This window comes from Ictalurus furcatus, chromosome 24, assembly GCF_023375685.1.
Source record: "Ictalurus furcatus strain D&B chromosome 24, Billie_1.0, whole genome shotgun sequence".
NCBI classification, from domain to species: domain Eukaryota; kingdom Metazoa; phylum Chordata; class Actinopteri; order Siluriformes; family Ictaluridae; genus Ictalurus; species Ictalurus furcatus.
Genome location: NC_071278.1, coordinates 9314103 through 9339718, shown reverse-complemented (window position 1 = coordinate 9339718; position 25616 = coordinate 9314103).

Here is a 25616-nt window from a genome sequence, read left to right as displayed (position 1 = left end):
TGTTACATAAACAATTTGAACATCGCAAATATCCAGCAACCGCAAAAATAAGAGATATTAAAGTATTATAAATGATCTGTTGGCTTTGATTCTAGTTAAACAACATTTGAAAAAATGTATATACATCTATATAAACTTGTCCACGCTGGTATCTATCCTATCAAGTACATTTCAAGATGAAAGGAATCATGAAGTTTTTGCTTCATAGTGTACATATATGGTGGATTTACAGTGTGTTGTGGATTGTAATATATTATACCACAACTGGATTCTCGGCTGTACAGATTCCCTGAAAGGACATGGTGTCATTTTAAAAAAAAGATGAATATCATGTGCCCATGAGATATTATCACATGATCACCAGATACTATTGTGTGCGCACCAGATGCTCTCAAGGGCTCACAGCATATTATCATGTGCAAAGTAGCTGCACAACATGCTGTTAAAATGCCAATTTCAGCAACAAGTGCCCCAATAATACACGTCTCAAAGGAAAGCAGAACTGAACTGAAAGTAGTATTGCACACACTCGTACCCTGAAAGTAAGAGGGCGCCATCTTGTGCAATATCCAGATTCTCACCCAAAATGGTCACGTCTTTAGAAAGTAGACCTTGCTGAATGTATACTTCTTTAAACTCACCGATATTCTTTCACCTAGAGCATAACTTCTAGATAAAACGATTAGGCTTTATGTTATGTAAACCAGAAATAATGTCTGGTGAGTATGCGTTAATAACCTAAAAAAAATATAAACTCACTCCATGTCCTTTCAGGGGCAGAGTGGCTTAGTGGTTAACATGTTTGCTTTGCACCTGTAGGGTTGGGGGTTTGAACCTCGACTCTGCCCTGTGCATGTGTGGAGTTTGTTCTCCCTGTGCTTCAGGGGTTTCCTCCCCAGTCCTCAGACATACTTTGTAGGCTGACTGGCATTTTCAAACTGTCCTTAGTGTGTGAATGGGTTGGCACCCTGTCCACAGTGCTCCCCAGGGACAGACTGGGACATAATTTCAGGCCAGGAGTCTCACACTCATCCAGGCCACCTTATACACCCACAACAATTTTTGAAACCACTGACAACCCTATTTTTTCTTTCTTAAATTCAATTTATTTCACACAGTATAGTCATCCCATAAAAACATAAACAAGAAACCTAGAGGTAGTGAAGCAATCCTAATTTATATCAGCTTACAGGGGTATGCCAAGCATTTAACAAACACCAGAAGTGCAAAGCTGCCAGGACATCTCTACTTTTCACTCACAAAAGTACATTAAATGCAGAAGAGAGTTAAATAAAGACACTTTATTTGTTGCCATTTTTCATGTATGCTATCAACAGAACTGTTACTTGAAATACCTGAGGTTTAACCATATTATATTTCATACAAATATACCAAAGCATATTTAATTTCTCTTAACTTACCTCTACCTGCCATCTCAGATTAACCCTGAAGTGTGACCACTGCACAGAGCTAGTGCCAGGTTGACTCTCTCCACCTTATTGTGAAAAACAGGAGAAAAAAGCAGTTTGTATATATGGGAAGACATACAGTAATTTTCTAAATTGCCTAAATGTGTGTTATTGTAATTTATAAATTTTATTACATTTTAAAAATCAAAATCAAAAACAGCAGGGCTGCGGGACAAATCAGTTGTCAGGTCACCGGGAATTCTCCCTGTGTTCCTGATGGCCAGCCCGATGGCCTGGTGCTCCCCAAGTTCCCTGCACCAGGCTCCAGGCTCCCCCGTGACCCTGTGTAGTATAAGCGGTAGAGAAAATGGATTTTTTCAGGAGGTTTGAATGATTCTGACTGGCCAGAAGGTTCTGACAGTAGTTCTGGCTGCAAGGCAAATCACAGGGTTATATTAGACATGATTCGAATTTTATAATTAGTATAATTAGACATCATACATTATTGTTTCTATAGCAACAGCTCATTGGAACTTGTATGGTGCACTCTCCACATAAATTCTGGCTAATAATACTGTAAATTGATTTCAAAGCATGTCGTTATTTAATAAAGAATCCAGGATGTTTGTTTAATATGGTGAAGCTTTCTGCAAGGAGACATCTATTTAACATTTATAGAAGTCTCATGTGTCAGCTCTTTGTAAGAATCAGCAAGTAATGTGACAAGTTTTTTTGTTTTTTTAATTGTCTGATTCAAAAGAGAGAAAAGAACGTTTATCGCCGCTATAAAGTAAATCAATTTGTCCACGGAGGATTTTAACAACACTACAAAATGTCTGCACTCCTAATAGCACACTGTGTGGTGAATAGGGAAATGGATTCAGATAGGATTTGGGATTAGGGTGGTTTGCCATAGCAGATGCTGAAGATTTTCATCTGTGTGCTGTCCTATTATTGATTACTCTGGTGAATATGGCTGTCATGAGCTTATTGATAAATGCATCTGGGGTAGTGGTAGTTCAGTGTTAAGACATTAGGCTATTGATCGGAAGGTCATAAGTTCAAACCCCAGCACCGCCACTGTTGGGCCCTTGAGCAAGGCCCTTATCCTTCAACTGCCTAGATGTATAAATGAAATAAAAATGTAAGTCACTCTGGATAAGGGTGTCTGCCAAATACCATAAACGTAATCTGATTCTTTTCGGCTTGGAGTACCTATGCCTCATTTCATCGTTTTATTGTAGACATTCCTGTATAATTATATATACATCTTTAAATATAGCCTGGGTGAGTGTGTCTCCACTTGTCCTAACGCGTCTATATGCACATAGTGTTACCAGACTTTAAGGTCAGATGGCTCCACTGGAACTCTGGGAATATTATCCAATATTATCCTCCGGCCAACTATGTGGCAAACAATTGATTGAAGGGTATGCTTTTTTATGATATGGCTCTGCTCTGCCAAGGTATTTTTTCTGGAGGTCTGTGAGAACAATGGAATAATTTACTGCTTGCTTCAGAGTACATTTTGGGTTGTTAACACACCAGGAAATAAGAGAGGCTGTGAGTTTCTGAGTCTAGATTTATAAATGAGGTTGGCTTCCTGTTACTGTCTGGTGTCTGAGTTTTACACTGTATTTTTTGGTGCAAATAATAATGAACAAAAAAACCCAACTACGCTGTCTAATTATAAAGACTGAGTGAATGCTACTGCGTTTTTTGTTTGTTAATAGATTGTAGATGTAATAGGAGTAACAGAACTGTACATAATGGGAATAGATGTGCAATATCTTCTGTATCATTCTGTGTGTAGGTTATAAATGCAGCAGAGGTTATTTGTGCAAATAATGCTGTACTGACACTACAGTCAGAAGTATAATAGTGCAATAGAACGGTAGCAGCATTAAAGTTGACAGCCAAGTGGCAAAGTTGCATATGTAGTATGTAGTACAGTACTATCACAGGGAAAAGAATGGTATTAATGATTGCTGTAGTGATATTTATAAATAAAGGAAAGTGTTAGGAATAGTGCAATAATCTACTACAACTACTACTACTGCTACAAATAATAATAATAATAATAAGAAGAAGAAGTAGAAGAAGAAGAAGAAGAAGACTTGTCAATATCATACAATTATGTAAGATTTGACAGATACAGGTGTACAGTATTAACATATTCAAGCATATTGCTAGTAGAATGCGACGCTTCTCTACTGCTGCATGCATCAGACGTCCCTCAGCGTAAGAGAGCACAGACATTATGAATTAATGCTTTCTATTAAATGATCAAATCCCACAAGGGGATTCAATTAATCTTCTACTGAGCCAACCTCTGCACATCATCCGTAATTGTGCATGGGAGATTGAGGCCAACATTAAAATGTATATTCTTTTTGGTATTACTGCATGGATGAGTGTATATATTTAGAATGGCAGTTTAAGCTTATGCTATGTTGAATTGGAAATTGACTTAAGTGAGTAGATAGGCGTGTCTATTCTCTATACTTGGACAATATGTGCATGAAACACTGCTCTTGGCCATTCTGTGGTAAGTATGCAGATAATGCTTTCAGCCAGTGCGTAGAATGTGGAGGGATTTATAGTCTTGTGTCTTCTGTGATATTTACTCATGCATTTACATTAGAATAGCATTGACCTGTGCTCTCAATTAATAAAGCTTGTTTTTAAGTGTCTTGAAAGCATGAGACTAAATATGTTTGTTGGGGGGTTAGGAAATTTCCTTTACGATGAGGACCTCCAGTGGCTGAGTCCAGGAAGAATCAAGTTTTTTTTGTATAGAAGAGGTCTTTTTTGTTCAGTCAAATTATATGCAATTTTCCCTTTTAAATTTATGTACATCAAGGTCCAATGAACAACTGAACAACAATAATCCATCCATCCATCCATCTTCTATACTGCTTATCCTTCAGGGCCATGGGGAACCTGGAGCCTATCCCATCGGGCACAAGGCGGGGGACCTTGTACCATCTCAGGGCACAATCACATACACATACACACACCCATTCATACACTACGGACACTTTGGACATGCCATTCAGCCTACCATGCATGTCTTTGGACTGGGGAGGAAACCGGAGTACCCGGAGGAAACCCCCGCAGCACGGGGAGAACATGCAAACTCCGCACACACAGGGCAGCGAATGTATGAGGCGAACGTGCTAACCACTAAGCCACCGTGCGCCCAACAACAACAATAATAATAATAATAATAATAATAATAATAATAATAATAATAATAATAATATGGAACCGTATGAAATTACCCAAATGATCACTAAATGACAGTAATAGGCTAAAATATAACTTGCAAAACTTTATTTTAGAGAATTTTAAAGAATGACTTTAAGTCATTAAGCCTTTGTGAGCAAAAGAGTGAAGGCGGAATATTCTGAATATGTGTGTGGGTAGTGTTCTCTGAGGTGTCTGGAAAGCTCTGCTATTTCCGGAGCTATAATGGAGTCTCTCTCTCTCTCTCTCTCTCTCTCTCTCTCTCTCTCTCTCTGTCTCTGGACATTTTGAAAAAGCTCTTTTAGCACTGTCTGTGGTGTGAGTACAGGCTCTCACTTCTCTTTATATTTCATGGTGCTGTTCATGGTGCCAAAATCTTTCGGTTCACTCTGTAAAGGCTGACATCCAAACGCAAGAGACCATGCAGAAGTATCCCCCATATCCCCCTATCCACGCTGTACTGGTGCAGCTCTTTTTCCCAGACTCCTCTAAGTGTGCCCCAGCCCTGGTGCTGAGTGATGAAAGCCTCTTCCAGCAGACAAGACGTCTGCATCCTCACTCCCTCAGCCGTGTTATAGGTCATTAGAGCCACAAACAAGGAGGCTTTCCCACATAAACACGTCAGCCAGCTGCCACTTAGTAACACAGCTAAAGCAGTATCACTTTAGCTTAACAGCTTCATATTCAGATTTGATCTTTCCATTTATATGTGCACAAACATTCAAACTGAATCTAGATTGCATCCAGTTCCCACTATACATGTTTCTAAACACGCTATTAAAATAAATCACGGAGAAATCCTCAGATGGTGTAGTTTCCTATCTGGCCAGTAGAAAGCAGTGTAATACTTTAGCATATTACTCTGTCTCTGCAAGCATATAGTATATGTTGTAGCACATGCCCAGACCAAGCCAGAGGAGTGGATGGTTTTTTTTTGTTTTTGTTTTATTTTGTTTTTAAAAATATATATATTATTTTTAATTTGAGCCCCAGTTAAGGCAAGGCTGTAGATTGTAGACTATGCTCAAACCTTTTCCTTCAAGCTTACTGATTACACTTGGCCATAGAATATATATATATATATATATATATATATATATATATATATATATATATATAGTGCAATTTATCAGAGTAATCCTGAAAAAACAAAACCCAACCAGATAAACAAAAACAGCACAATGTCCATAGCTTCCACCATACAGTTGAATTCTCTGTCATATGAATATAAATCTTATTTAATGCCCCACCTAAGCATTACAACTATGTTAGCCTCAGGTGTACCTAAAAACCTGATGGAGAGGATAGAATCTTTGTCTCATTTATCCTCTAAATCTATCAACCGCTATCTCTTGGCTTGACTGATATTAATAGTCCTCTGAGCTGAGCTGAGGCCCAGCTTTTGGAATCCATTCCACAAGGGTGATAAATCAATATATCAGAGCCTTATCTTCCTCCATTAAAGTTTATCCCACCACTATTTCCAACTCTACCATCTCTTCATCTCAAATCCGTACAATTCCCTGCGTCTATAACGGTACCATTCCTAGAGAAGAGATGAACGATGACAGAAAGAATGGCACCAGAACGATTTATCTGCCATCTGGGTTTCGCGCTTCCTTTCCTGTAGGTTGACTTGTTCTGAACTTGGTTTATGAATCGTGAGCTATAGAGAGATGGTAGAGATGGCGTGCTTGAGTGAGCTTGAATTGCTCCTTTTCCGCTTTTCGTGCAGACAGCAGCAGGTGAGACTATCACTGGGAAAATCTTTTAGATGTGGGATGTTTGTAGGCTTTGGCTGAAATTATTCAGCCAGCAAAACAGTTTGTTCCTGATTCTGTCACTGTTCTTATTATTACTCAGCGAAGCTACATAATATCCACGAGTGAAAACGTTTAAACATGATTCACCACTAGACTGATAAGTGCTTAGCTATTTTGCTGCCATTTTTTTTTTCCTTGCATTTGATGTTCTGCTTCACTTAGTAGTTGTTGTCTCTGTTTAGTTTCACCATCACTTTTTTTCTAGATAAAGTAACAGAGACGATGGATGGTCTTCCAAGGGTCAGCTGTGGCCAGCTCGCTTCTTGTGGAGAAAAGGAAGCGTCACCGAGGAATCACACTGCCTGCTTTGATCGCAAAACAGCACTCATAAGACATTACCGCCAGATTAGATACCAGCTACATTTGCATAATAGAACAATTTGCGAACACTTTGGAAGCTCATTCTGGGCTCGCAAAGCACCTTTAATGTCCTCTAGTCTAGCAGGCCATCTGGTTGATGAATTGGCATTCAGAGCTTCAGGTTTTATATTAAGACTGGAGATGAGTCGCGCTTGTGTGAAGGACACCACAGCGCTGATGAAGCACACCGTCTGGCCAATTACGTCAGGTCCAGCCCTGCAATGCCTAATCCTTAATCTCAAGGGTCTTTAATCAGAGCCAGCTCCAGTCCTACACTTCCCACTGCATATCAATATTTGACCTCATTTATGGTTAAAGTCCCATCCAACACTGAGATAGTGAAGGAATGATTTTCTGGTTATCTCCTAGTTACTGTCAGACTGAATTTTCTTTTCTCGAGAAATATGTTTTCTTTACATTCCTCCTGATATATTCATCACGGGGATCGGTTTCTAAGTTGCGGTTTAGCAAATATCAGTGTCATGGAGTTTGGGTTTTTTTTATTCTTTTGCTCATTCGTACAATGTGTTTTGACTCACGTTGGTCCTCAGGGGGTTTTTGCCACCACTAAATGTTGGCTAATTTAGTCCAGTCTGAGAGAACAGATATGTCTGATGTGACCAAATAAGAATGAAACACTGGGATTCAGCACACATAGCTGTGGGAATTCTGACTATATGGATGTATTTGTGCATGTCTTTGGGCAGATAGATAGAGAGAGAGAGAGAGTGAGAGAGAGAGAGACAGACACACACACACACACACACACACACAGAGAGAGAGAGAGAGAGAGAGAGAGAGAGAGAGAGAGATTGTATTTTGTATTTGTATTTCAGTTCAAATGTGAACACATGTACTGCATACTGTCTGGATTATTCAGACTCTCTCTCATTGGGTTCAACAGATAATTTTTGCTAATTGCGCAAACAGATCTTGAATTGTAACATACTACAGTATATCTTCAGATAGAGCTGTCTGATTAGGAAGGTGTGCCATTATGTGGAGGTTAATAGAAGATCAAACTGAAAGATGACCCTGCTAGGTCATCTTTCTCTACATCAGTTACCACATAACACAAAGTTCATCAAGTTGAAATGATAGCAGAGCCTAGATGCAGTGATCCCATGAACCTGCTATCAGTCAACACATTCCTGTCAATAGGTTAATAGGGAGAGAACTACACTCACCATGGCTGTGCACAAGAAATCAAGAAAGTAGTGACATGACAAAATTTGATTGCAGTCAGTCTGCTTGATTTGACCTTTTTGGGAAAAAAAAACAACAATTTCTTCCAGAGAGCTTGCAGTATTGAGTCTGGAAAATGGTCATTGATTGCAAGATGTTCAGATGTTCATTTTGTATACAAGGATAAAATTCCACCATTAAATTACACAAAACAGAGTCTTTCTATAGTATATATATATATATATATATATATATATATATATATATATATATATATATATATCTGGGTTGAGGCAGTTTGAATGTCCAATATGAGTACTATTCCTTTTTTCTCTTTACATTTGGTTGAAACCTACCCATCTGCTACTGATTTGGCCATTAAAATACTTTGCTTTTTTTCTTTGTTAGAGCGAATATTGTGGTGGCATTTCTTTGTAAATGGCTGGATGTAACAAATTATAATAATCAATTTGAACTCTACTTAGTGCAATGTTGATAGTCCAATCAGTCATCTTAGACAGGGCAAACAATTTCCCTCCCCTGTTGAAAGTGAATTTTATAATAATGACCCAGTTCCATAGAACCATTCAAGGAGATAAGTGAAAGGAATTGCAGTAGTGACAAATTGACTGAATGGAGAATCCCTATTAATATGTAAGTGGAGCATGTGTTCACAAATCCTTTTGCCTCTCCCCTCCAAACCAGTAGGAATCTGGAAACCATTTCTGCTTCAGATAACAACACAAGTCCTGCTCCTGTGACACTTCACAGAGACCAGGTTGCTTTGCGCCACACAATGGCTTCATTCAGAGCCACGCTGAAAATACCTCTCTAAGGCAGATGCCATGGTTCTATGCGTGTGCTGGAAGACAGGGGAGACGTGGATGACGTACGAGGTCCCTGTAGGAATGGACCACGCATGTGTGGGTGGCTGGTTGGAACGGATCACTGCAATACTTCAGAGCACTTTGAGCTCACGTTTGTGAAAATTACCTCAGGCAGTTTGATTGGGCTTTAACGCAGATTAATGAAAGAGACAGGATAGGTTTTCATATGTGGCGGTCCACTTTTAACATTATTAAGTTTGGATTTCCGACTGGAACAAGAGTGTCTGGGTTAAGTGCCCACCCATCGATCATGAGAACACACTCACGTACACACCCTCAGCCATTAATGGCCGTGCTCCTTACTCTCCATTCCGTTAAGGATGTCATGTAGGCAATTGTGTGCTGAGTGGGGCCAAGGCAAACAGTTTATAACTGGAGGGTGACGGTGCCAATGGTGAGCAGGAGACCCCAGTCCTTTTGGAGAAGACCCCTGCATGAATTGCCTTTAATGCACACCAGCTGGAAGTAATTGCAGATAAATGATGTATCATTTCCTGTATTTGTTTAGTATTATTTCTACAAATTCAGGTAACCAATGTACCATTATTTTATATACATTGCCTATTAAATTCTTAGGAGAGGATGTGATTTGATCACACATTATTCTGGATCAATTAGGTTCACGATAAGATGAAGGTTCCTCTCTCAGGAGTGTAATCAGGCCAGTCTAGCACACACACATTTGCCAACTCATTCACACTTAAGAGCTATTCCAAACTATGGGAGGAGACTAGAGAAATGAAGAAACTCAAGCAGACCTGATGAGAACATGCAACATGTAAACTCAACATAAACAATAACCTAGGCAGTATATATTCATAATTTAAACACATTTTTCTCACAAGCCTCGATTACTGTTTCTTTCAGTACTTCAGGTGTTCTGTAATCCAGCCTTAGGAAGAAAAATCTGAGGACAAGAAGTACAGACAGCTACCAGAGGCCTGATATAGAGGGTGCTAAAGCTCAACAGTAATCAAACTCTGACACATTTCAATCCTGAGACACTTATATTTAATCAAGTGTTTATTCCACAGAGGAATTAACCTTTGCAACGGCAGTTGGCATCTGTGGTTATCTGCACACAGTGGCTAAAGAGGAGAGCTGAGGATAAAGCAAACCCTCAGCTCTATCTATATACAGTATATCTATTTTTGATTTATCTTATCATGCAGCAAAGCACTGGTACATCACAGCCGGTTCGTGCTATTCTTACAGAGTCCTGGGCTTAAACTAACACCCTATTGCTAACAAGTGTGTTAGTTTTTTCTCTGTGTAACATATATAACTTTATGTGTATGACTTCATCAAACATACTTTGGTGTTTCTATTCTGATGTGTGGCTCCAGAAAAAGTAACTGTCCCTAGTGACAGATACAAGGCTCTATGTCAGTACTGAATTTAACTGACCTGTAATTGCATTTAAAGGCATTTAATATAGTTCATCATGTTATCACACATCATCTTACTACATTATTCTTGGTGACATACATTCCAGAGTACACATTGTAATAAATATTCTAGACACATGTTGAACAGATATGAATAAATTCTCAATATCCTTCAAGCAAGTGTTCATGCATCCATTCATATGACAATAACAATAGTTTCTTTACAAAGTTCTGCTTTTAATAGATTAATTTTGTGTGAAGGCAGAAGTCTGTACACATTGTTCTTCCACAAAGAACAATTTGTGTGTGTGGGACTTTGGTTACAGAGCTAGACGCTAGCCTCTCTTTCAGCATCACAACTTCTCTGTTGTTTGAGTGAAATAGATGTGTTTCCTGTGAAACCAGAGACTTCAGGTTAACGACTGAATGTCAGTTTGTCAGTGTGGACCAATTATTTCTGCATACAAACTTTTTTTTTTAAAGTTGGTCCCTCTCACTGGTGCATGCTTGTGCTGCTGTTTGATATATGTGTGGAGGCCTGGGAAAACTCTTCACATGGTCTAATTGTCTACTATATACATCCATCCATCCATCCATCCATCCATCTTCTACCGCTTAATCCTTTTCAGGGTCACGGGGAACCTGGAGCCTATCCCAGGGAGCATTGGGCACAAGGCGGGGTACACCCTGGACAGTATGTCTACTATATACAGTATATAGAAAACTATTGACTGTCCTGAACCAAAAATGGTGTCTTATTTGCATGTATCTCAATCACAAGTAATGATAAAGCATCTTAAAGTTTGGTTACCATAAAAGTGAAAAGGGAGAAACAACACCCAGACACTGACTGGCCAAAAGCAACCTGATTTAATTTGCAATTAATATAATATGTAATAAATTACATATACAAAATAGAAATAAGATATTGAAAACTATATAGATCTATGTAGAACGATGAAGAACAGAATTGATTTTTAAAATAGTGACTGATAGACTTTTCATAAAAACCCGCCCATCCGTTAGTCATTTTATGTTTAATAATGTCTTTTATATAATATAAAAAGTTATAATTTGTTCTGTATTCAAGACGAGGCAATACGCAGGAGAACGTTTTCACGGTCACTATATGATTGAAAACTGAACTGAATTCGCTTATGTCCATTTTGTTATTGCACATAACTATCCTAAAAGTTTACCAAAGAATGAATACCAAAAGAATTTGAGGAAATTATACAAAATCTAAAGTTTTAGAAATCTTTAGGCAGACTGCATCACATCATCATCTTTTCAAAATAAAACCATTTTCATATCAGGGGGCATGGGGGCTTAATGGTTTGCACGCTTGCCTCAGCTCTGGGGTTTGGGGTAAAAATCTTGCCTTTGCCCTATGTGCGTGGAGCTTGTATACTCTCCCCGTACTCCGGTTTCCTCCCCCATCCAAAGACACGTGTTGTAGGCTGATTGGCATTTCCAAATTGTCTGTAGTGTGTGATTGTGCCCTGCAATGTGTTGCCCCCTTTCCAGGGTGTCCCCTGCTTCACGCCTTGAGTTCCCTGGTGTCACGTAAAGGAGGCATGGACAGAAGCAAGTGCAGGTATGGCAGTTTAATCAAACAACAAGAAGTCCAAAGGATAAGGAAGAAGACAATAATCATGAACAGGCAGAGGTCAGGTGATCAGGCAAACAGTCCAAAACAGGCAAGGCAGAGAAGCAAGGTCGATAGAGTAAACAATATCAAAACCAGAATAACAACACGACATCAAGACTTGGTAAACAACAGAGACAAATGGCAACAGAGTGCATACTTCGCAAAGACATTGTGTTCTAACTTTCTCTTTATACTGTGGAGTGAGTGTGTGTGTGAGATTGGTAACAGGTGTGTGTGGTTGGAACTCCGGAGAAGGTGAACACGTGTGTGTGTGTGTGTGGGAAGTGTAGTCCTCTTCGGCCAGGTTTGTAGTTCGTGGTGCATCCTGGGAAATGGAGTCACTGGTTTGCTGTGATATGACACCTGGGATATGCTGCAGTCTCCCGCACAACCCTGTGTAGGATAAGCAGTATGGAAAATGGATGGATTTCCATATCACTTTATTAGTAATTATATTTATATTATTTGTTTGTTTGTTTGTTTGTTTGTTTGTTTTCCCTCTGATTTTCTCCCTTATTTAGTCTTGTCCAATTCCCACCCAATTGTTAGGTGTTGTTATTATTGACAGAAAAATACATTTTGGTCAAAACCAGATTATTCGTCATTTTTTGGCTGTTTTCCCGGATTCAGCTGCAAAAACATCTGCTGGGTTTTCACAGATCAGTTGTTATTGGCCATCTTTGGTAATGATGTACAGGGTGCATCAGGGATAATTTATGCAATATACAGAGATAACCTTTTTTTGCATTACCAGATGATTTTTGCCTCTGATACGTCACATTATAGCCAAATCAGAGAGTGTTATGTAGAAGCTACAACTGTTTATTATCGGCCCTGATAGGGAAAAACAGTGAAAGAACAGTGACAGATTGCAGGTGGTGACTCCAGTGTCAACAGTGTTTGTCCTCACATCAGCTGACATGAAATGATTATGATTTAATATTCTTTTTTCTATTTTTATTTTTTAAAAAAGGTCCCAGTTTTAGTATAATATTTAAATGACTAAATGCCTTGCTCATTATAATGATAAAGAATGAAATCAGCTGTAAGAACAGGAATGTGGCTTTTTGAGCCCACATCTCATTTAGACTGAGCTAGAAGCTGAATGAGAAATAAACAGAAGTCAATTACAAATAGTTATTCAGTGCACTGCCAATCAAGCCTCTTGGCTTTATGGAGCTGAGGCTAATAAGAGGAGAATAAGAAGAATGATCCACTGCCAACTGGGTGAAAGCGTGTCCGGCCTTGTGACCCCAGCACAAAGCCACAGCTACGTGTCTCCCATGCCCCACAGCTCTCTCCTTTTACACAGTTCCTTTAAGGCCTGCACTAGTATTCAGTACACGGCACCACTCTATTCTCTAAACCCAGCCACAACACCAAAGGTAGCTTATATGCTCAGACAAATAACCTTCAGCAGAATAACGACTAGAAGTGTTAATATTTTTGGTTATAGTACATCATAAAACAAAATGTTAGTTAAAAGATACTTAATAGCAGTGAATTTAATTATTTTTCTAAAATAATGTTTGAGCTAAAATGTCAACAAATTCAAATAACATATTTGTTCATTTGGTGATTTGAGTGTTATAATCATATATGACCTTGACAAAACATTTGTGCATTTGTGTGAGTGAAGGTTGCCAGATCTCTGTGTTTTCCTGCAGCTTGCTTTAATATACAGTCCCTCTGAAACTATTGGAACGGCAAGGCCAATTCAGGTTGTTAAAAATGTATTTATTTATTTATTTATTTATTTTTAGCTGTAGACTGGAGACATTTGGGTTTGGGATCAAAAGATGAATATGAGAAGAGAGTTTATAATTTCAGCTTTTATTTCCTGGTATTTGTGTGTAGTTGTGTTAAATGACATGGAACATAACACATTTTGTATCAGACCACCCAATTTGTAGGTGAGCAAAAATATTGGAACATGTGACTGACATGTGTTACCCAGGTGTGTCCTGTTAGATTGATTGTTTAAACAATATAGCTCTAAATATATACTCTTGGTTTTGGACTTCAGTTTCAAAAGTTCTGGAACCAAGATTAACCTCTACCAAAGTGATGGAGATGCCAAAGTGTGGATAAGGAAAGGATCTGCTCATGATCCAAAACATACAAGCTCATCTGTGAAACATGGTGGTGGTAGTGTCATGGCTTGGGCTTATATGGCTGCTTCTGGAAGTTTACAGTTTACCGTTTTCACTGTGATGTATATTAAAGTGAGTGAGTGTGAAAGAAAGTTATGAGTACACATCATTTTTTCATAAACATGTTAGATTTTGTAGGACTATTCATGGATGTACTAATACAATAATTAGCTATGTCGTAGCACAAGAAAGTCTTGGTTCATTGTAGATTTATTTTATTTATTTATTTATTTATTTATTTTAAGCTAAAATAGCACCATGACCAAAAATGACCATGCATAATTTTTTTTTCCACTGTGCCACTGCCATTTCCTGTTTCTTCTTGTAGACAGATAATTTAATCCCATTGTTCAGTTATGTATGTCAGATTTCTTGTGCGTTAATAGTAGTTTTAACATTTCAGAGGTGGATTTTACTGGATGACAATATGCCAGAACAGCAAAACAGATGTCTTTATGTAGTTCTAAAAAGGTCAATGAGACTTTTCTGTATGTCAGTCAAAGCTATGAACACACAATGCTTACAGCACAACTTTTAAACCACTTTTCTGCTAACACTTCGTACATTATGGTCCCTCCAGATCTCTCACAAAGCTAGCTGGCCTCAAACTAGAATTCCTCTGAAGGTATAATGACCAGAGAGCAAGTCATTATGGCCCATTTTAGCCACTGCTAACAGTTCTCCTCAGGATTTATAGCGCTTTGATGGCACAATCCCCAGAAGGGTATTTCATTATTGTAATGTCTCTGGACATGACAAAGGGTCAGTGATTTATCTTGACTCCTGATGCTTCTATGCCTCCCTGTGGCAGTGGATTACTGGCTCGTGCAATAGCACTTCCAGCCATTTGGTTCCTCATGTGTGTTTAATGGAGAGTATACTGGATATATGAGTTAGTCAGTTGGTGTTCATGACCCTCAGCTGCCAGTCGTGGCTAATGGGTGGCGTAGCCAAAGAGTTCCAAGCAAAATGGCAGTCACAGCTTGCTTCGAGAAGCTCATCAGGCTGTCGTCCATCTGTTGAGAACTTTTTTGGCAGTGGCAGCAGAACATATGAAGGTGCTTAGAGCAGAAACCTCTGCATTTACATTGCAACTCAGAGGAAGAACGAGAGATGGAAACACAATCGTTTTGTTTGAGATCAGCAGGAGGTGGACATTACAGTTCTTTCCAGGAAGGTATTACTCTTTCTGATTGAGAGAAATAATGTAAAAGACATAGTTAGGGGTGTTATTTAAGTCGAACGACTGGATCTGCATGCAAATATATTGAGTTCTTGCCGAAATGGTCTCTCACATAACTGTCTCATTAGTGAGAGTTACGAACTCAGAAGTTCAGACACGTTGACCCAGGTGGTTCTTTTTCAGACGTTCTTTGTGTTGTGGTTTCACATGCATTTTCTCAAGCCATAAAGCCAGTACTGGTTCTCTAGTCAGTGACAATATGAGCAAATATTATCAAATGGACCAAGACAAACAGAATGAGTATTTAGTCAGTGTGCTCCAAAATGTGCATTAACATCACCTTCAAGCCGTGAATCAGTGGCAAACTTGCCCCTTCACAATGTGGACACTGGCTGAGCTTGAGAGAATGAAGGTGACAAAGAAAGGGAATGGCTTCCTTGCATTTTTCAGATTCCAGAACAAAATATGTGTTTCCCTTACTTCAAAGACGAGCTTGTGTTTTTAAATTGGATGATGGCCTGGAAGTGATAAACTGAGATGGCCTTTCACCCTTTTATTAGTACTTTATTTAGGGAAAATTTACCTATGACCCAGTGAATCATTCGTTTGCATTTTCTCTATGGTGAGTTTCATTATCAATCTTAATTTGGCCCGTTCATGAACACATTGAATTGAACTTATTTTACATGAGTATTGGGTGTCTCATTGAAAAATTGTGCTGTTAAATGGAACTGCATTGTGTTTTGATGAAAAGTGTTAGGATGAAAATCGATCCACATCCACCATTAGCTCAGAGACCTGTTTTGTAATGCATATAGGAATATTGGTATGAAGGGTTGTACTGTGCAAATAACCTCTAAGACCACAATTATGTGTTTTTCAGCCCATGGGAGTACTGGCATCGGCCCATACATTTGTCATGGTAACAAACACAACCCTATACTCTCACTTTTGGCTGGCTTCACAAAACTCTCACTTTGCTGTTTATTTTATTGTAATTCTACTAATGCTGCTTTTTGTCTGCCTTTAATTTCTTGGCACGTGGACTATTTTAGCAAAAGACAAACACCTTCGTTTCAGAATTACTCCTCTGTGGTTCCATGGTCCTCTGTGTTTTTTTCAGTTTATAAGTAAATTAGGGATGACTTCAATGCCTCAGCTCCTAATCTATTCCAAAAATATATATTCTAACATACTCCGCAGGGATTCAGGATATAGAGAATAGACCTTTAAACAGAACATAAGTCATTTTGTGTGTGTGTGTGTGTGTGTATATATATATATATATATATATATATATATATATATATATATATATATATATATAAACTTATCCAGTATTATCCAAAAATATCCAGTATTCGTGCCAAATATAATTAAAATTAGATAATAATAACTAGTTCAAATACTTTTCATACATATGCTAGCTCAAAGTGCTGTATGGTTGAGTAGTAAAATTAAATGTAGAAAATAAAGTAATGCACTGGACAAAATATAAGATGAAAATATACTTATAAGCATAAAGGAGATTAAAAAGTAATGTAAAAGAATGCAGAAACATAAAATAGCAGATTAAGTGAAGTACAACAATAAATGTAAGCAGATAAGTACATAAATATAGAATAAAGTAACTCAATGAATTTCAAAATAATAAAAAATAAAATGAAATTATGAATACCAAAAAAATGAAGTACATTCAATTAAATGTAAGATTAAAAAGTTTTAAAGTGTTTTCTGAAACAGTAACAAAAGGAGGTCTGACCACTTTGTGGGTATCTTACACCAGGGATTCACACAAGAAGTAGAGGGATTTACAGTAAATAAAGTGTAAGTAGGAGAACATTTGAGGACGATGTGATTGATTTGGTTTGTAATTAATCAGAAGTTAGCTAGCAGAGCTGCAGGATATACCCTTACATCCACTTTCTTAGGAGCACCTGTACACTTGGTCACAGATTAGAAAATAAATCATCTGGCCTTTTCCAGTCTTCAGCTGTCCAATTTGGGTGAGTCTGTGCCCATGATAGCCTCAGATTCTTGTTCTTGTCTGACAGGAGTGGAACCCTGTGGTCTTCTGCTGTTGTAGCTCATCCACCTCAAGGTTTTATGTTTTGTGCATGCTGAGATGCTTTTCTGCTCACCACGGTTGTAAAAAGTGACTGTATGAGTTATTATATCCTTTCTGGCAACTTGAACCAAATTGGCCATTTCCCTCTGCTCACTCAGTGTTTTTCACCCACACCATTCTGTCTAAACTCTAAAGATTGTTGTGTGTGAAATTCACAAGAGATCAGCAGTTTCTGAAATATTCAAACTACCTCATCTGTCACCAACAATCATGCCACAATTAACACACGAGATCACACTTTTTCTTCGTTCTGATGTTTGATGTGAACATTAACTGAAGCTCTTGACCTGTATCTGCATGTTTTTTTTCTCCTGTTGCCACATGATTGGCTGAGTGGATAACTGCATGAATGTGCAGGTTCCTAATAAAGTATATACAGTATATGAGGTAATAAATTTGATTATTTATTGAGTAGTTCATAATGAACTACCGAGCCATTACTTTATTATTACTAGGTAATTACCCAGTATTCACTAGTAGCTAATATATGTTACTATGGTATTACTCATTTGATCCTGCTTAGTCCCTGCATAGTCACCTATAAGCTATTTCACAGTATTAACAAGTGTTGGAATTAAATAAACCTTTTAATAAATAGGGTCAATAAAGAAACACTAAGAATTTGATTCTCTGGGCTTCCACGGTGAGGTAAACAAAGATCACAATCATATTCTTTCCCATCTGTGACAACTAGGAAATACAGTACTGTGCAAAAGTTTCAGGCATGTTATGTTTATTTATTTTTTTCGTACAAACTTTGTTATAGATTTTTTATTTTATGACTTCTTCGTTATCATGTCAGTGCAAAAAAAAAACAAACAACAAAAAACAAAAAAAACATTTTACATTCACAAACATTAGTTTTCCAGCACAAAATTAAATGTTACAGAAAAATGTTTGTACATCAGTAAAGAAAGCAGCAGATTACGTAAGAGATACTTTTCAGATTAAACACACAATGAAGGCTGCTGGGGTTTTTCTGCAGAAATAAGAAGCGAGTGAGACAGTCAAAGTCTCCAGAAGAACCGTGACTGTTTCTGCAAGATGCTCAATAAAACTTACAGCTCATTTACTTATAAAACTGCACACATTGTCCTGGAGACTACTATTTTTCCTTTTTATTCTTTTTTCACACCAAAATTTGACTTTGTTTCATATACTATGCTTCCTGCTCTCGGTTTTTATTTTTGTTTTTATGTAAACACATTTAATTTCATTATTTTAAAGGCATCTTTGCTCTACAGCATTTCTATGCATGTGCCTAAAACTTTTGCACAGTATGTACTCAGTCTGGCCAGACAACAGTTCTGTAAACTTAAACAGCTAAGATCAACAAATACAAGCCACCTGTTAGTTAGTCACACTGGCGGGACGGTAACTGGGTCATGCATCATCAGTTAGTTCCTTTGTCACCGATGTTACTAATCTTTTATCTTTTCTTTTTTTTTTTTACTGACTGACTGTGTCATGTCTTGCTCCCAGTGTTCCCAGGATAGGATCCAGTCTGACCAGGATAAAGTTCTCACTGAAAATGAATGAATGAATGAATGAATGACTCTGTCATCACACAGATTAACACATTATGTTTGAAATTTCTTTTATGCTGCACATCTTAATGAAAAACCTTACAAGGCCTTGTCAGATGTTAAACTCGTACAGCTCTTCCCAGGCTGTGTAACTCAGATGATGACAGGCTCTGATTCACACTGAAGACAGACGATGGCCACTTTACAGCCTTTAAAAATCATAAGGCAAATACCCAGCCTTAGGGCTAAGAGGTGTTGATCTGTCGTGTTTGTGTATCCTGCTGTAAAGCTAATGGTTCTAATTTTCTTAAATGTTTAAAGGGCCTCACAGAAAAGTGTCACACTCATCTGACCTTAATGTGCATGAGCAATAAAAGACACATTTCCAACACTGACTCAAACTGGGACATGCTGCTTTTCAGTGCTCAAACACTCTGGGGCTCAATTTATCCCCATCTTTCCACCTCTATTTTGTTTTAAGTGGCCATAAATGTGTGTAGGAATAAGACATTCTTGTCAGCGCAAGAGATGGCGCACAGGACTTCTAGCACAGGCCATGTGTGATATATTTATTTACTTTCATGTTGATGTTATACATTAGATTCAAATTTGAGGGTTTGCCCTTTGACTCAAAACAGAGGGGATTCTTTTGGCTGGTCACTGAGGTTTTCATGAGAAGGCATCACAGAAATATGTATGGCTGATAAATGACTAAGTCTATTTGAACACTCCATTTGTCCCAGGATTAGATTTGTTAGAGACCCCCCCGCCTAGTGTATCATGAACAGAAGCACAGCATGGCTGATCACTTTTTAAAACGTCTGACCACCGTAGAGCTCGAAAGCTCAGCTATAAAATAGACCAGTAACAGATTCAGATTGATTTAGTGCTTGTTTGCACCATACAGTACATGTATGGTGCACAAACATTAGAAGAATGCATATAGGAATTTTTGCTTCTCACTCTGCTTATGTGCCTGTCAAAGGTTTGAGGTCCTTTGCGATGCTCCAGAGCCCTTAAACAAATTAGAGATGCATTTTGAAATTTTTCAGCTTGGTCCTGTGAGGAGACCTTGTACCACTGCCACAGCTAACACTATGAGCGCCAAAGTTCAAAAGAGGCCATCCAGGAGGCAAAAGCGTTCCTTTAACTGGTCCTGAACATAACCCCATCAAGAACCCTTTAAAAATCATTTTCTAAGTGAGTCAGAGTCCAAGTGCCATTAGTTTCTTATGGCGAGAATATGTTACAGTGGTAAAGAAAGAAACGGTTCCATTTAAACTAAACAGAAAATTCCCCCATGTTAAATGAGCGCCTCCACAGTTCACATGAGCTACGAGCAGAGCGGGCTCAAGTGCTCCTATGAACTTAGCAGAGGTTAAGCAAACAATTAAACCCTGGTGATTTTGCTGTATACACAAACTTCAATTTATAATTTTTTTTTTTTGCATTAACTGTCCTTTCTTCCTAGCGTTTTTTTAAAATTAATTGAAAGGTCAGAGATAGAGCTACTGGCTTCTTTTGTTGCCTTCTTGTCTTACTTCTAACAGCCAGAGAAAACAGACAAATCAGATACTCCCTGGCAAAAACATTATGCAGCTGACATGGTTACATGAAAATCTTGGCTTGGCTTGTAGAGTCGATACATTGCTGGAAAATGAACAAAAACAATAGCAAACCAATCAAATCAATGAAAAGTATCAGAAGAATGCGCAATGGAAATTGTTCTGTTGATGACATGTCAAAATACAGCAAATGGGTGACAATGATTAGTGAAAACACTCACAGATTGACCATGACTTTTCACCCCTGACTTGGTCAGATGAATTCCTTTCTTGTTAAAGGATAAAATCAACAAGTCAGAATTCTGTGGTAAAGTGTTATAGGTACACTTTGTTCCAGATGATACGGCTAAGGAAAACAAAGGTTTTCGAATTCTGCATATAAAGAATGCAGTAAAAAGAAAGTAAAAAAGAGAATTTAAAACCAACCCAATAGGAATTTATTTAAGCATGTAACCTATTAATATTGATCAGACTATTATTAAATTATTATTTATTAGGTTTTAATTGCATTTCACTCTTCTGTATGACTCCAACAGATGACATCAGCTAGCCCCTGCTTTGGACTTTATGTCCTGTTACACCAATCCTCTTTGTGTTATTGTGAAGTGTGTTATATTGTGGACACAATATCTACTATCTCATAGCAACACCGTATTTATTTAGTGACTTGATGGTTGACGTCATGGTGCCTGGACCGTCGTAACTTCAGGCACTCTGGTTCTGATTTTATACATCGTACAGAAATACAAACACACCCTTCATTCTTTAATAATCTAAAAACATAATGGTGAAAAATCTCAAAGTTGGCCCCATTTCTAAAAAAAAGCAAAAAAAAAAAAAAGAACCATGAAGAAAGAAAAAAAAATCCTCATTATTCACTGTAGTGCTACTTATGTGTGTGTGTTAAAGCAGTAAATAAATACGAGATTGACAAATTTGTCATTGCATGTTGGAAGCCAGTTTTCACACTGCTCACTAGATGGGACTATAGATGGTAATTTTTTTTTTTTTTTAAAGATAAATATCTACCTTTGCAGCATGTGATGATATAACACATGCTAGAAGGTTTAAGTATGCATTTATCATATATGTTTTGCTTTATTTAAAATTCTGCTCAGGTGCTTATGGTTCATATGACCTTTTCTTGATGATAATGATTATTTGTTTTGCCGGTGACTTACAAAAATCAATTACAGCGAAAACCAAACATGATGAGTGACATTAGTGCTTGTATGTGCACACATTGAGCTGCTCTGTGCTCATGATTTAAGTATATATGACTGGAACCTACATCTATTATAGGGTAAGGACTTTTATAAATATACATTGCATCCAAATTAGGTGATTTCTCCTCAAACATTACAACAGCTAGAGGCGTATTTGGGTTCATTTTTCAACATACAGCATGCATTCGAAGCAAACTGTTTTAAATACTAGAGTAGTTGAATGATTTCAAGTCAGTATTTGAGTTTGGATTTTATTTGACATTTTTAAATGTATTTATTTCAGTGTAGAATTAGCAGATTTGCCTCCAGGTTACTACACATACACAGCAAATAGGGAAATGTTTGTTTTTGGTTTGCTAACATTCAGTAAGGTGATTTTGAATTGATCTGAGCTCCTTGATCTAGGCCACATCATTATGTGCTGGATAAACTGGGGTGTCCTTGATGTCCCAGAGATCTACACCATTAACCATGAAAAGCCTGCTGTGCAATTTAAATTTGAAAATGTATAAAATGTCGAAGAGGAGAATTGCTGCGGTTTTGTCAATGCAAGTGGAGAGACAGACAGTGCCTTGTTTGGACGTCTTATCAGATTCTCCACTTGCAGCTCTCATATCAGGAGTTAAAAGCAGAGAGAGACATTAGTGAGTTAGTATTAGCTCACCCCACCCCCCCCCCCCACCCCCCAACCCCACCTTATCATCCAGCTGTAAAATACTGAGTAGATGCCCTGCATATCATCACGACACCCAATGTTGCACTAAAATGACATGTAATTGATATATCCCGCTTAAGACAGAGACAAGTATGATTATGAGAACTAAACCAGAGCCTACAGACTTCAACATACAATCTTGCAATGTATTCCAGTTTAGTGACATTGGTAGGCCCTGCATTTGGACTAGAGTTGGGATGTATATAATTTTTGGATAAATACTGTACACGCACAATATTTAGAATAAACTCCAGATTTATTGACGTCTTTCAAGAAAACATGCAAAAATATGGCATAAATTAACCTTTAGACAACATTGGAAACTTTTCACTCAGGCAGTTGTCGAAATGAATTACCTTCCCTCTGACAAAAATCATTCCCATGAATGATTTTCGTTCTCCTAAGAGCATTTTCTCTCAAGACCACATGTGGCAATATTATTAGAATCCCTAATGAATATTTAAAATAATAACAAATAATAATAAAAAAAAGTTTCAATGTTGTAATCTGGCAGGATTTGAATGCATGACCATGTACACAGTGAAGGAGATGGTGAGGCAGGCAAAGAAAAACCCAAAGATCAGTTTCAGGATTTCCCAGAATTTCAGTTGAGATACAACCTCCAGAACAACAAGCTGTTTGGAAGGGTTGAGAGAAGAAAAGCACGTCCTGGGAGAAGACTATAAAATCTAGCATCAGACCTTCACCACGTGACATCCTTTCAATCCTTTCAGTGCAGTCCTAAAGCTATCATAGCAATTGTAGTCTTAAGCCACTGTAGCAAAACTGTTCATATCAATTGCAATCCAAAGCCATCTTCATGGTTTCTAAGTGGTACCATCCACAATAATCTCATGTATCTTTAGGCTGTGATTTCCAAGTGATGAGGACTGATTACCTGATGCTTACTCTGACATATTTTTGTGTCTGGTGGTCGAGGAGTTCTTAAGAAGTTTAAAGGCTTTATGAATTCTCCAAAACACCTGGATATTTTAGAACAAAACCTGGTTGCCTCTGTCAAGACTTGGTCATAGTTGGAACTTTCAACAAGATAATGCTCCAAACATACATCCAAATCAACAGAGAAATTGAAAATTGCTGCAGGAACACAAAATCTATATTCTACAAAACAAAATCACAGTCTCGCTATCGTTTTCAAGCCCTGGTCATATGCACTGTGCAACTCCATGCTCTTACTCTTCTAAGGGTGGCTCCACTAAATATTCTTTGTGGTATATTTATCATTTTGAAACTGATGTTCTGCAGAAAAGAATGTACAAAAAATATTGCGCTAAAAGGAAACTGCAAGGCATCTTGACTTTTTGGTTAAAATAATATCTCTGACTGCATATGTGAGCCATTTGACATATTCCTTGAAGCCTTAAAGCAGAATGACTTTATAAAATGTTATTTAGGCATATTGCCAAAATATATTCACCAGCAGTACTGGACAGCACAGTTGGTTGTGTTGCCGTCTCACAGCTCCTGGGTTCCTGAGCTACTGACTCCCTATGTTTGTGTGGATTTACTTCCATGTTCTCCAAAGTCCTCCCACCTCCCAAAACATGCTAAAACTGGATTTTTGATTTGTTTTTTTTTGTTTGTTTGTTTGTTTTTTACTGCAAATTGCCCCTAGGTGCAATTGTGAGTGAGTATTTGATAGTTTGGCATCAAATCCAGGATGTATTTCGTCCTCGCACCCAGTGTCCATGGAATAAGCTCCCTGACCAAGATGAAGCAGCTGCTGGAAATTGAATGAATGAATCCATGCAATCCTGTATTAAGCTGACACCATGGAAAGGAGATGAATATTACAAAGCCAAGCAGAAAATCTTAGTATTTACGATTATCTTATTTTCTGGGCAACAAGTCAAATGAACTTCCTTTTCCAGCTCTAAGTTGAATCTACTGTAAGTTCAGGATGAGTGTATCAGTCATCAGTGTATTCTGGGCTTGGTATCTTGGTAAGTGTAATCATGTCGATAGCTTTTTTTTTAAAGGCTACAATCCGCTTCAGAGTGATATCATGCATGATGTTCTCTTATGTAAGATGACAAGGAGAATTATGGACACGGCAAATCCCTCTTGACAAATGGAAGCATATTTTAAGCATTTACGAATCAGTATACAAACAGGACAGCCAAGGGGAAATAACTTCAAGTAAAAATATAGCTGGAAATTCTAAGCACATCATCTAATCCATGACATAAACCAATTCCTTTCAGGATAACAATGACAAAAAAAGTCTCAGTCAGTTATTTTTTATGTTCTAACTTGTGTCAAACAGTGTTTCATACCAAATTGTGTCATGTGCTGAATATTAAATTGCAGCATTTGTAATGATCTGGCTGGTTGATACAATTCAGTCTCAGGCAGTTGTGGCTGCATATCACACTACAGGATCTGAGTGCTCAGAGAGGATTATGGTTGTAATCAGGGAGCAGCAGAATGCTCTTTAGCCACAAACAGATTGAAGGAAAGCTGGCTTTATGATGCTATTAAAATACCACGGTCTTTGTGTTTCTAAATAGGACCAGGCTTTATGGTCTTGTTTCAGAATTCAGCTCGTCTTCTCTCCCAAATGCAGTGTGCAAAATTAATTATTTGAATTTCACTAGATGGAACTTATTGTTCATTTCAATGTTTTATATTAAGCGCTTCAAACAAACTCGTAAGTGTATTAACGTGGCTCGTCGTGTCGGACGCTGCGACAGATGCGTGTGCTGTTTAATGTGTTCCAGACATGTTTTCTTCAGCACAGAAATGACATTTTTATCTTGATATCCTTATCTGTAAATGTTAGAAATTCACACCAGTATTTATTTTACATAAAGCCTCGTCCTGACAGCGAGCGAGTCTCCATTAAACTTCACTGAATGAACGCGAGTCCATGCATTTGCGTCAATCAAACAGCACGCGATAGAAAGGAAGTGCAATAACTCTGACTAAAATATTCATTCTGATTAAATATGTTGTTTGATGCTGTATTTAGTGATATTTAGAAACAAAAGTAATTGTGTTTTTATGAGAGCAGTAACTGTAATGGAATGATAACATGTCATTGTATAGAAATGTCATAGAAGTGTTGTATAGAAGTGTCATACATTTACAGAATAAAGGAACGTTACTGTGTTCAGATGAGTCACTGTGTGTGTTACTCCAGAACAT